The sequence below is a fragment of the Staurois parvus genome, unplaced genomic scaffold (assembly GCF_062004578.1).
Source record: "Staurois parvus isolate SC_StPar_1 unplaced genomic scaffold, SC_StPar_1.0 ptg001957l, whole genome shotgun sequence".
Taxonomy (NCBI): domain Eukaryota; kingdom Metazoa; phylum Chordata; class Amphibia; order Anura; family Ranidae; genus Staurois; species Staurois parvus.
Window position 1 is genome coordinate 277,989 of NW_028319753.1, and position 12,409 is coordinate 290,397.

Here is a 12,409-nt window from a genome sequence, read left to right on the forward strand (position 1 = left end):
GCCTCCTCCTCACTGTCCTCCTCTGTTCTCTCAGGCACCCAAGTATGGTCAGTGACCTCATCATCCCCATCCTCCTCATCAATGGAGCCAACTTGGCAGTGTGCTGCGGCTGGGGGAACAGGACTGACAATTTCTTTTCCCTCACTGGCGCCCCCTCTCTCTAGGCTCACGTCACTCCTTTCCTCATCCTGGGAACCAACATCACAGCATTCAAATTGCTGCTGTGGTGGTTTATGTAAGGATTTATCCTACTTTTAAAGGGCGTGTCCCTTTCCTTAGATGAAATATTACAGTGCCTCCAGCCGTTAAAATACGGCAAATATTTAGTAAACCAATAATTTGGACACCTTGATAATTTGATCACCACTTATTATTATACCTTGAATTCTTTTAGCCAGTATGATTTCGTACCATACACACAAAATTTGCCTTATAATAGATAAATATAAAAATTTATTTTTGTACAAAAATTATATATATATTAACACAAAATGCAAAAGACTGGTGATAAATGAATATTGATACACACAATCAAAGATATACCCTGCCAATGTAATACACAATAATAATGTTTCTAAATAATTAAATCAATATAACAATTTCTAAATGATACTGATTAAAATTTAAATTTATTAATAACTAATAATTTCGAGTATCTCAGAGGTTATTTTCTCTCATTACGTGGCCATAGCAATGGAAGAAGATATTCTCTGATAAATTATACTCTGATTATTAATACTTAATTATGAAATATGAAAAATTTATAATATGACACCAAACAATTTTAACAGTAAAACAGGATCTCTCTACATATATATAACTACCCAATATAGTTGTGATACACTAAGGTAATTCTATGACTCTACACAACAGAGAAAATAGACAATGCAAAATTAAATGGACAGTCTCACCACACCCGGAATTCAGACTATGAAACTCTCCCGTGGATTCAGCTGGCAATGGAACGCCTTTAGAATGATGTCACAGGGCAAGTGATAGATATTTAGTATGGGAGAATGTAGGAAGTTAGGAGTACAGAGATTTAGCAATTTAGTAAAGTTTTGGAAGTTTGAAAGGATGGAAGAGGGGTTATAGAGAGGTCTCTTCAGATGTCTTCTGATTTTCTTCTAATGAGGTCTTTCTTCAGTCAGGTTTTTTCTTTTGATGAGTTTTTTTTCTTTTGATGAGTTTTCTCTTTTTTCTAAAGGTGCAGGGGCTTTTATACCAACTAACCCATTGTTCTAAGATACCCTCCCACCAGGCTTCTTGATTGGCTAGTTGAGAAATGTGTGTACATAAGCTATTTCTCACCTATCCGCCAGGTGGCAGACTTGTACCATAGAACAATTTGAGTATTGATGATGACTCATACCTCGGGTGGAACTCAATGTAATTTTAGGTATTACATATACGTCTTATCCAGATATATAGTTGATCATAGCTATAGTGTTCTAAATAAGAACCATGGAATATATGTGTATATTCAGTTATTCCTCCCTGAAATACAAGCTTGTGTGAAAGCATCTATTTCCTGATAAGACATACAACTGATGCTAACTCACAATATATCTTACTTTTCATCATCTCAATACTCAAATTAGTGATATACAATTCCCATTGCTGAATATTTTGTGGTGTGTGAAACATATTCTTTATAACATCCCATTGATAATATGCTTTTCAGTAATATCTTTATGGTTAAATATATTCAATTCTTAGCTTTAAAATGTCCTGAATTTAACTTCTGTTTCAGAATTAAACATTCCCATAGGTAGTAAAAGACTCTCTGTTTGCCTGGCTCTTGTATTGGAGTCAGAGTAAACAACCATTAATACTTTCAACCTTGGTGGACAATAGCATATTGTGATAGTTCGAGAGGTCTGTTAGTTCATTACACTCCACAGGATTTTGAGTAAACTTTTGACCAGTGAATTTCCCGTCTCATCATTGTCTATTAGTTAGATGTGATAACCCAGTATTTGAAAGTCTAACGTCTCATCTGGCTGTCTGTTTAACTTTTGTATATGCATTCTTCCCGACCCCAATATACAAATAGTATTTGTTGACAGTCCAGTCTTTTGTCTTGTAAAAGAACTCACTTCACTCATTATGTCCATTTCTTAACTAGAGTCCTTCGAGGGTTCAACCAAGACAAATTAACCCTTAACATCCGGCTATGCTGAGTTGCTGTCATATAGGATTATGTCTTGATAAAATCACGTTTTTGAGATGTAATTTCAAAAGGTCCACAACAAATCCCCCTTTTTTTGGGGTACAGGCACGTATAGATGGGTGTCTGTATCGCAAAACATGAGTGGGACTTTTGGCTAGAGTGATCGTTCGTCTTCTCCGGTGAAGTGAATGAAATAAAGAATTTTTTTTATAATAAAAATGGCAGCGGTGATGCTGGTTGGTCCTCAACTTGACTCGGCGTCTTTAGATGGACACTTCTGATGACGATCCTGGTCTTGTGATGAGGCCGGCCTGGCCTGGCACATCCACCTTGGGGTCCATGGGTCCTCCGCACGACAGGTCTCGTAGACGGTCTCCTAGGCGGGTCTTTTCCTCTGGACTGGCCCTTGGTGGCCTGGGACATCAGGTTATCGTCTCCGGATCGATCTCTGGCATCTGGTCTTTCCCACAGGACATTAGAGCTTCCTTCTATGGTCTGGTCATTGACACCTCCGATCGCCGGTTTAGTCATCGTCTGGGCCTTCCTTTCTAAATTATTAAAATGAACAGTTTAAGTATTGGATATACATAAAATTATATTACTGGATCCTGTAAGGCAAAAGATGGATTATATGTTCAAAGGAAATTTAATAATGATCTCAATATCTCCAGATAGGAACTGGTGGGTTAGTCTTCCAACAACTGCAATTGAGACTTGGATGGCAAGCACGTAATTGGTTGATGTGCACCCATCTATCACTGATTTCACCATACCGGGTAACCTGCAATTTATATGCGACCGGAGAGATTTTATCAATGATAGAGAACGGACCTTTCCAAGATGGAAGGAATTTCCGTTCCTTGATCTGGTCTCTTGCAAAGTTGTATAGATAGACTTTGTCACCAATCTCATATTCCTTCTTGGAGGTTTTGAGATCATAGTATGTCTTAGCACTAGTTGCAGCTCTTTCCAAATTCCGCTGGGCAAAGGCAAAAGCATATTGCAGATGTTTACGTAAATTCTCTATGTACTGGTGTGTGGTGGTAGCATTGATCAAATTTTGATCTGTAGTGCGATACAATAAGTGCTGGGGCAGTACCATCCATCTACCTGTCATCAGTTCAAAAGATGACATTTTTGTAACTGTATTCGGAGTAGCCCTCAACGCCATCAGGACCAGCGGGAGCTTGACATCCCAATCTTTGCCTGTTTCCTTAACAAATTTCTTAAGGACATTAACGATGGTCTGATTGTATCGTTCTACACCACCACTAGAGGCTGGCTGATAGGCGATATGCAATTTCCTTTTAACCCCCAAAATTTTCCACAATTTGGCCATCACTTCGCTAGTGAAGTGCGATCCTCTATCAGACTCTATCCTCTGTGGTAGACCAAAACGTGAAAATACATGATTTATTAGCAATGCAGCACATGTCTCGGAGCTATTATTTGGTGCTGGTATACATTCGACATACTTGGTGAATAAACATGTAACGGTTAACATATACCGATTACCTCGTGAAGATTTTGTTACGGGCCCAATAAAATCCATTTGAAGGTCTGACCAAGGCATACATATCCCCCTCTTCTGGAGAGGTGCTCTGTGAGTTGGCTTGGTAGGTTGAAATTGGGGACATATTAGGCAACCTTGGCAGTACTCCTTCATATCACGTAACATATGAGGCCAGTAGGCATAATCCCGCAGGATCTCATACGTGATCTTCTCTCCACGATGACCGTAAGTGGGAGCATCATGGGCATGCTGTAGCATCAAACCTCTAAATTTAAGTGGGATGACCCATTGTTGTACGCCACCCTTTGAGGTTCGTATCAACAATCCCTGGTATAAAGAGAATTGGGATTTGGATTTCATTAAGATACGTAAATCCTCCTTCCCACTACATACTTCCTTATTTATGGGATTTTGGTTGGGATCTTCTATATGACTATAAAACAAGCCAATTATTGGGTCTTCTTTTTGGGCAGTAATTAAATCCTCACTAGGAGAATCGTGACTCCACTGTAATGCATTCGGATCACCAGCTGTTCTGGCCTGTTGCCTGGTGACAGCTTCAACCTGTACGGTACCTAAAAATTGATCAATGTCTAACAGTTCACCGGTGATTGCCCCTTCCTTGGCTAGAGAATCGGCCAGATCGTTCCCTTCTTTCTCGGCACCTAGAACCTTGGAGTGGCCTTTGGTCTTCTTGAAATGCAGGGTGATATCATTGGACCTTACCAGTTCATCGATGTGACAAAAGAGCTTACCATGTTTCACGGGTTTGTGATTACTCTTGTTCATGTTGTTTCGCTTCCACCTAGGGAAATACTCCACAAAACTATTCCTGACATAATTGGAATCGGTTATGATGGCACACTCTTTAATGTTGAACTCTATAGCCATCTCAACTGCTCTAAGAATTGCAGTAAGTTCAGCAACCTGACTGCTTTTTGGTCCAAGTTTTTATCCCACAGAAATTGGGGTGACACCTTGGGTCCAAACGATTCCAATACCTGCCACTAGTTGGAGCTGTTCCCCATCCTTGTGGTGGAAAGCACAACCATCCACATATACACACGGCAGCTGTTTACAGTATTCTTCATCATAAACCTTGTAGGGAGAGAACAGTTGTTCTTCCAGAAAGTCAGTGTCCGGGGCCTCCATGGCAGGCGTAGTTGCGGAACAATCATGGAGCTCGGCTAGGCCCTGGGCTACTGGACTTTCCTTGTTCTGTTTGTACCGAATTTCAAGAGGCCACCCTTGCAAAGACAAAGTCCAGGCAGTGATGCGGCTATTAGACACATTTCCTCCCTTGATACGTTCACTCTTTAAATACTGTAAAGGCTGGTGTGCCGTTTCAACAATGATTCTCTCTCCCTGAATGTAACTGCGGAAATTCTGTAATGCCCACACGGTGGACAATAGAGCTTTTTCACAGTCACTGAACTTTACTTCAACCGGGGACAAAGTTTTACTGGCATAGGCAATCACCTTACTGACATCATCACGTTTCTGGTAAAGAACGGAACTCATACTTACCTGTGTAAACCCTGTCTCTAGATAGAAATTTTTACCCCCTTCGGGATATCCGAGACACGGGGCTTGTGTGAGACGTTCCTTTAATTCCTTCATGGCGTCCTCCTGTTTCTTACCCCACGACCATTCGACATCCTTCTTCAGTAGGTGAAGCAGTGGCTTGTTTATCTCGGCGTAATTATCAATAAACTTACGCGAGTAGTTTACCATACCTAGGAATGATCTCAATTCTTTAAGGTTAGTAGGGACTTTACAGCTCATAACCGCCTCAACTTTCTTCTTTTGTGGGTTCAAACCTTCAGCAGTAACTTCATGGCCTAGGAAGTTTACCTTCGTGCGACACCACTGGGCTTTTTGTAAGGACAGTTTTACTCCTGCTGCTTTTAATTGGCCCAGGACATGCCGAAGTTCTGTAATGTGTTTGGCCATATCTGTACTTTTGATCAGGATATCGTCCACATATGCCAACGTCCCCCTTTCGAAGGCGTCTGGCATGGCCTTGTGCATGAACACAGCAAATTCATGTCCGGAATTTATGAATCCGAAAGGCATTCGTACCCAACAATATTGTCGATTCCCAAAACTGAAGGCCAGTTTGTATTGGTCTTCCTCACTCACCTTTATGGTCCAATACCCCTGTGCACAATCCAAGGCTGTAAAAACCTGGGATCCTTGGAGCTGGGCTAGACACTGGTCTATGTATGGGACCGGCCATCCTGACATGTACACACGTTTGTTCAGCTGACGGAGGTCAGCGCACAAACGCCATTGTCCATTGGGTTTTAAAATACCCAGGATCGGGTGGTTATAGGAGCTGTGGATGGGCCTAATTATACCCCTTTCATGTAACTTCCTGATAATCTCAGCTAGAGATTCATAGGAAGCTAATGGCAACCTATACTGTCTTACGAATACTGGTGGGGCATCTGGATCTGTTTGGATCCTAGCGATGTGTAGGTCAGTAGTCCCACAATCGTAAGAATCCTTGGCAAAGATCTCTTGGAATTCAAGGAGAAGCTCTCGGAGCAATTGTCGGTCGAGATCACTGGCACACGCGTCGGCGAGGGCCACCATCTCTTCCACTAACTCCTTGAATCCAGGAAAGCTTTCCGGCTGACCTATCTCATATGCCTCTTCAAGTTTTGTGGTGAGGTCATTGGGTATGTGATGTGTGTGTGTGTTCTCCTGCCATCCAGGTTCTTTGGGGTACTCTTGTTCTTTGATTGGGTGATCAAAGACAATTGATGTCTCTTCGATTCGACAGGTGCCATCTTTAGAATCGAATGGATAAATGGACTCTATGGTGAAAATACCCTCTGGTAATGAATGGAATGTTTGTTCAATTAATTGTTCCTCCGAAAAATATTCATCGGGGATGAGTCCAATCACCTGGTTAGTGACCCCAAAGGTGTAATATTCAGTCTCTACCGCTAGACCAATAAGGGTCTCTTTGGGTAAGACGATGTCCTGATTGGACAGATTATGTATGTAAATGTACATCGGGGATTGATGTGTGTTGACTAGGGGCGTGTGTGTAATGTTCAGTCCTTCCCCCTGCATTTTATGGGAGAGGCATACTAATGCATCTGACCCCTTCAGTCTATGTCCCTTTTTAACTTGGATGGGGAGTATGAAATTATTTATGCCCTTAGGAATGGTAATCTTCTGGGCTACCTGGACTTCAACAGCATAAGGCATCTGTTGCTGGGATTTTAAAGCTAAGTCCAGATTTTGGTATTTTTCGGGGTCCCCCTTTAGTCGACTCCATAAACAGTCATTAATTAGGTCGACTTGCATTGCAAAGCGATGTAATACATCGTTGCCAAAATAAATTTTAGTTTGGGGATTATCCAAGACTAGGAACACATGGGTGGCTATTTTGTTTCCTACAGTGACGTTTAAGAGACACCTAGCCATTGAATTGTGATCATCAGAGTCATCAATGGAGTCTGAAATCCAATGACGCTGAGGTGTGGAGAAACGGATCATTTCCATTTCGGTCAGGTGTTTTATCAGCCCATGGCTTACAAAGCTGTGTTCCTGTCTCAAATCTAGTTTGGCATATTTTGACCTATTAAGACCATTTATCCGGATGGGGATAAACAAGTCGCTGTTAACCCTTTCAATGCCTGTCAAGAATTGGGTGTGATCTCCCCCTTTTCTTGGTTTATCCTCCTGATGAAAAGATATCGTAAGGATGTCATCTTGGAGGGAAATATCTTTTATTTTATCTTGGGGAATTCTAAAAATGTGTTCCTCATCTCTTCTGATAGGGTTATGGTCATCAGGTTTGATAACCGTTACATCAGGAAGTTGACTATTCCTGAAATGGATTTCTAATGATCCAGGCCTTTCTTCCACCAGGTGGCAGTGTTGTCGGGAATGGGGAGTTTTAAGTTTCCCATATTTAATCGGGGTATTTACCTGTGACCACAGTACTTGGTTCACACAGTCAACTATTGTGTTCAGCCTTTTTAGGAAGTCCATCCCAATTATCATGTGGTGCTGGGAGATGCTGGCAATGATGATGGGGTGTCTCAGTTCCTTATTACCCAGTTTCAGTCTAAGCCAGGCGGTACCCATGACTTGTAAAGGGTCTCCACCTACACCAATCAATGAGCTGTCAAAACTTTTAAGTCTCGGCTTGGTGGGCATGACATTCGCCACTTTATCAAAATGTTCCTGTGACATGATGGTTGCTTGGGATCCAGTGTCTATTAAGCCGACAATAGAAAGATCACTGGCATCCTGCACCTGCACCGTGGCATAATATCTCCCATCAGATTCAGTCAGCTCACACATGAAATTGGTGTGGTTGAAGATCTGTGGGCCCTTCAGTGACATATGACTGGCTCTTATCTCACCGCATGTGGTGGACACATCACCCTTATCCTCCCTGGTGGGATTCTTGGACTGTTTCAAGACAGAAGCACAACTAGAAGTTTGTGCTCCGTCTGGCTTGTCAATCCCGACGACTTCCGATGCCGCGACTATATTAGGGGCAATAGATGGACACTGAAAAACAGGAGAATCGTTAATACACAACAACTGGTCCACCTTTGCCTGAGAACTAGATTCTCTATTAGTAGGCGTGTCAGGGACGGGACACACATCTCCTGTCATTTGACTCAGTGTTCTCCCCTGTTGGTTTAAATCTTGGTTGCCTGTTAATTCTGTGACCCTTGGTCGGTCACAGGGGCTGTTCCTAAAAATGGTTTGGTAGAAAATTGAGTGACAAGCCTGTCCATTTGTTCAGCCATTTTGCTGACCTGTGCCTCTATTTGTCCAATACGCTCAGAGGAGTCATTCTGTTGATTCTCCCTCTTCCTATACTTGCGCTTGTATTTTGGACGAGACTGGTAATGAGACTCAGAGTCAGAACTACTGCTCCGGTCCCGACGCCATTTTTCTCTCTGAGGTTTCGGGTTCTCCCTGTCATTAAGGGGAGCCTGGGGTACTGTATCCCCCCTTTGAGCTTGAGGGTGTTCTTGGCGTGGAGGAAATCTTTGGAAGTCAGAGTTCTTATTAAAATTGGGATTCTTATTGAAATTATGGTTCCTATTGAAATTGGGGTTCCCATAAAAATTCCCATGTTGGTCTTGGCGAGGATAATAGAACCTCCGAGGATACCATGGCCCCCTTTTGATTCTCATCACTATACTGGCCCTTACCATACTTTTTATTCTTCTCACTTCCACTACCGTAGTTCCCTGGCTTTTGTCTATCCTTTCTCACCCACTGGTTTTGGGGTGCAAAGCTATGGACCTCCTTCACTTGCTGGGTTTGAGGTACAAATCTAGGGGAACCATTGGTTTTACCCCCACGGACTACTTCCGCATATGATTTCTTCTCCGCCTGCAAATTTGGATTTGGAGGGGAAACGGTAGTGGCTGCTACTATCTTGGGACTATTCTTGGGTTCTCTTTTTATCCCGCCCTCACTGGACTGTTGGATTGAGAACAAATAGTCACTCTCTCTCACCAACCAATCAAGAGAGCATCCCTTTCTGTAATCCTTTGCAAGTCCCAATTTTATGTAAGCAGGTAGGGCTTCATAAAATAAGGTCTTGAATTCTGGCTGGTCAGGATTGGGATCCTTTTCAGCCAGGAAATAGGCATTTCTGAGGACAGCCAGAAATTCTGCAGGGCTTTGGTGAGGACCACACTTTAAATTGTAGGCCGCAGCCTTGGCAGAGGTTACAGTTTTATAAGGTCCAAATTCCATGTGGCACTTATGTTTAACCTCTCTCCAGGACTGATTGGAATAGGCCCTCAAGGTATCAAAGAATTGCCGGTATTTCTCTTCAAATACCCATGGCAGCAGTTCTATTTTGGTGTGGTCATCTCTAATGCCCAGAATTTCTAACGTCTGTTCGTATGTTTTCATGTGTTCGGTGATCTCAAGGGACCTTTTCTTAGTAAACATAGGAACAGTGTCCTTCAGGAACTTAATGACCTTTGGGGTGTCATATCTTCTGAATGACCCCTGGGATTTCCCTTCTTGCCTATATGAAACCTCACACTTTTCTTCTGAGCGCTCTGGAGTGTATCTTTGGAGCCTAGGGGGCAACCTATATTCTGTCTCTGCCTCACTATCAGGTACTTCACTGTGATGCGGGTATCCCCGCTCATCAGCCTCCTGCTTGACTGGGTTAGTCCGGTTTTGGACTCCAGAATTTATTTGGGCCGTTAACCTCATAATCTGCTCCTCCAGAGTTTTCTGCTCAGATTTTACAAACGCAAGTTCTGACTGGTCATGCTTATCCCCTGGGTGAACTTTAATTTCAACAGGAGATAACCTTTCTGATCTGAAGTACTCCATTTCTCTTTTTAAATCCAGATATCTCTTTTTAACTTGTTTTAATTCCTGACAACTCTCCTCATACAGGTCTTGAGCACATTGAATGTCTCTGACCAATCTAGCTTGAACTCCTTGGATTCGTCTAAACGAATACCGGCATGACCAAGCTTCCCTTTCAAAGACTCAATGTCCTGATTTCTGCTTTCCAGCAATAGGCGGGCTTCTGACAACTCTTCCCTTAAAGTTATGGTTTGCTGGGCAGCTCCATTGCTCATAAACCATAACATGGGCCAAGCTTCTAGGAGAAGTCTGTCACGGCTTTTATTACTTTCTGCTCTAGCAAATGCTACTAAAAACTCAACAACCTGGCCCTTTTGGTTGAACAGGTCCTCAAAGGTGCTCATAGCCTGCTTTTTCTCTTCATCCACGAATTCATTATTGTTATCCCCCAAACCTAATCTCTGGCGGAGATAATCTATTACTGCACATTCTGCATACCTCTGCCAAGTATCGTAGGCTTTTCGGGCTGGCCTAAGAGTTTCCTCCTCAATATTCTGGGCCACCAGAATTTCCTTGCTATACTTGGAAGAGGTGGATCCGTGATTACTGGATGCCATTTTGACACAAAATATATGTTTGACAAAGTGTACAAATATACAATCACCAGTGCGTTTTGTATTATGGTACGATTTCTATGGCTCTCAGCAGTGCCTCCAAATTTATCCTGTGGTGGTTTATGTAAGGATATATTCTACTTATAAAGGGTGTGTCCCTTTCCCTTAGATGAAATATTACAGGGCCTCCAGCCGTTAAAATACGGCAAATATTTAGTAAACCAATAATTTGGACACCTTGATAATTTGATCACCACTTATTATTAGACCTTGAATTCTTTTAGCCAGTATGATTTCGTACCATACACACAAAATTTGCCTTATAATAGATAAATATAAAAATTTATTTATGTACAAAAATTATATATATATTAACACAAAACGCAAAAGACTGGTGATAAATGAATACTGGTACACACGGTCAAAGATATACCCTACCAATATCATACACAATATAATGTTTCTAAATAATGAAAAATCAATATAACAATTTTTCTAGATGATAATGATTATTAAAGATTAAATCTAGTAATAACTAATAATTTTAGAGTATTTCAGAGGTTATTTTCTCTCATCACGTGGCCATAGGATTGGGAGAAGATATTCCCTGATAAATTATACTCTAATTACTAATATTTAATAATTTATGAATTATGAAAAATTTGTAATATGACACCAACAATATCTAACAGTAATACGGGATCTCTCTATATATATATAACCACCCAATACAGTTGTTGTCACTCTAAGGTAATTCTTATTACTCTACACAACAGAGAAAATATACAATACAAAATTAAATGGACAGTCTCACCACACCCAGATCTAGGAATATGACACCTCCCAGTGGATCCAGCTGGCAATGGAACGCCTTCAGAATGATGGCCACAGCAAGTGATAGATATGTAGTATAGTAGAGATTCAGAGGTTTAGAAGTTTAGGAGAAAGTTTTTTTTAAAAGTTTGAAAGGATGGAAGAGGGGTTATTCAGCAGAGTTGTCTCTTCAGATGTCTTCAGATTTTCTTTTAGTGAGGGTTTTTCCAATGAGTTCTCCTCTTTTTTTGATGAGTTTTTTTTTTAAATGAGGTGCATGGGTTTTTATACCATCTAAACTATTGTTCTAAGAGACCCTCCCACCAGGCTTTTTGATTGGCTGGTTGAGAAATGTATGTACTTAAGCTATCTCTCACCTGTCCACTAAGTGGCGGTCAGAGCTCATAGAACAATTTGAGTATTTATGATGACTCACACCTCGGGTGGAACTCAAGGTGATTTCAGGTACTAAATATACGTCTTATCCAGATATATATAGGTGATCATAGCTATAATGTTCTAAATAGGAACCATGGAATATCTGTGTATATTCAGTTATTCATCTCTCTGAGATACAACTTGTGTGAAAGCATTTGTTTCCTGATAAGACATACAACTGATGCTACCTCACAATATATCTTACTTTTCCTCATCTCAATACTCAAGTTAGTGATATACAATCCCCATTCTGCTGAATATTTTGTGGTGTGTGAAACATATTCTTTATAACATCCCATTGATAATATGCTTTTTAGTAATATCTCTGTGGGTAGAGATATCCAGTTCTTAGCCTGATATGTCCTAAATTTAACCTTTTTGTTTTAGAACCCAAAATTCCCATGATGAGGAAGGACCTTCTGTTTACTTGTCCATTGTAACAAACCAGATAGTAAACAGTCAGTTGTTCTGGTTGTTTGAAAAGACTGTTAGTTCATCATTCTCTCCAAGGTTTGTTTATTCTTCTCAAACTTT

The 12,409-nt window shown here is 41.1% G+C and overlaps 1 protein-coding gene across 1 annotated transcript in view; it reads right to left on the reverse strand.

Annotated features, from left to right (window-relative positions):
• Positions 1–12,409, reverse strand: part of LOC149433150 (uncharacterized) — a 192,435-nt gene that overhangs the window by 73,650 nt on the left and 106,376 nt on the right. The window lies entirely within an intron of this gene.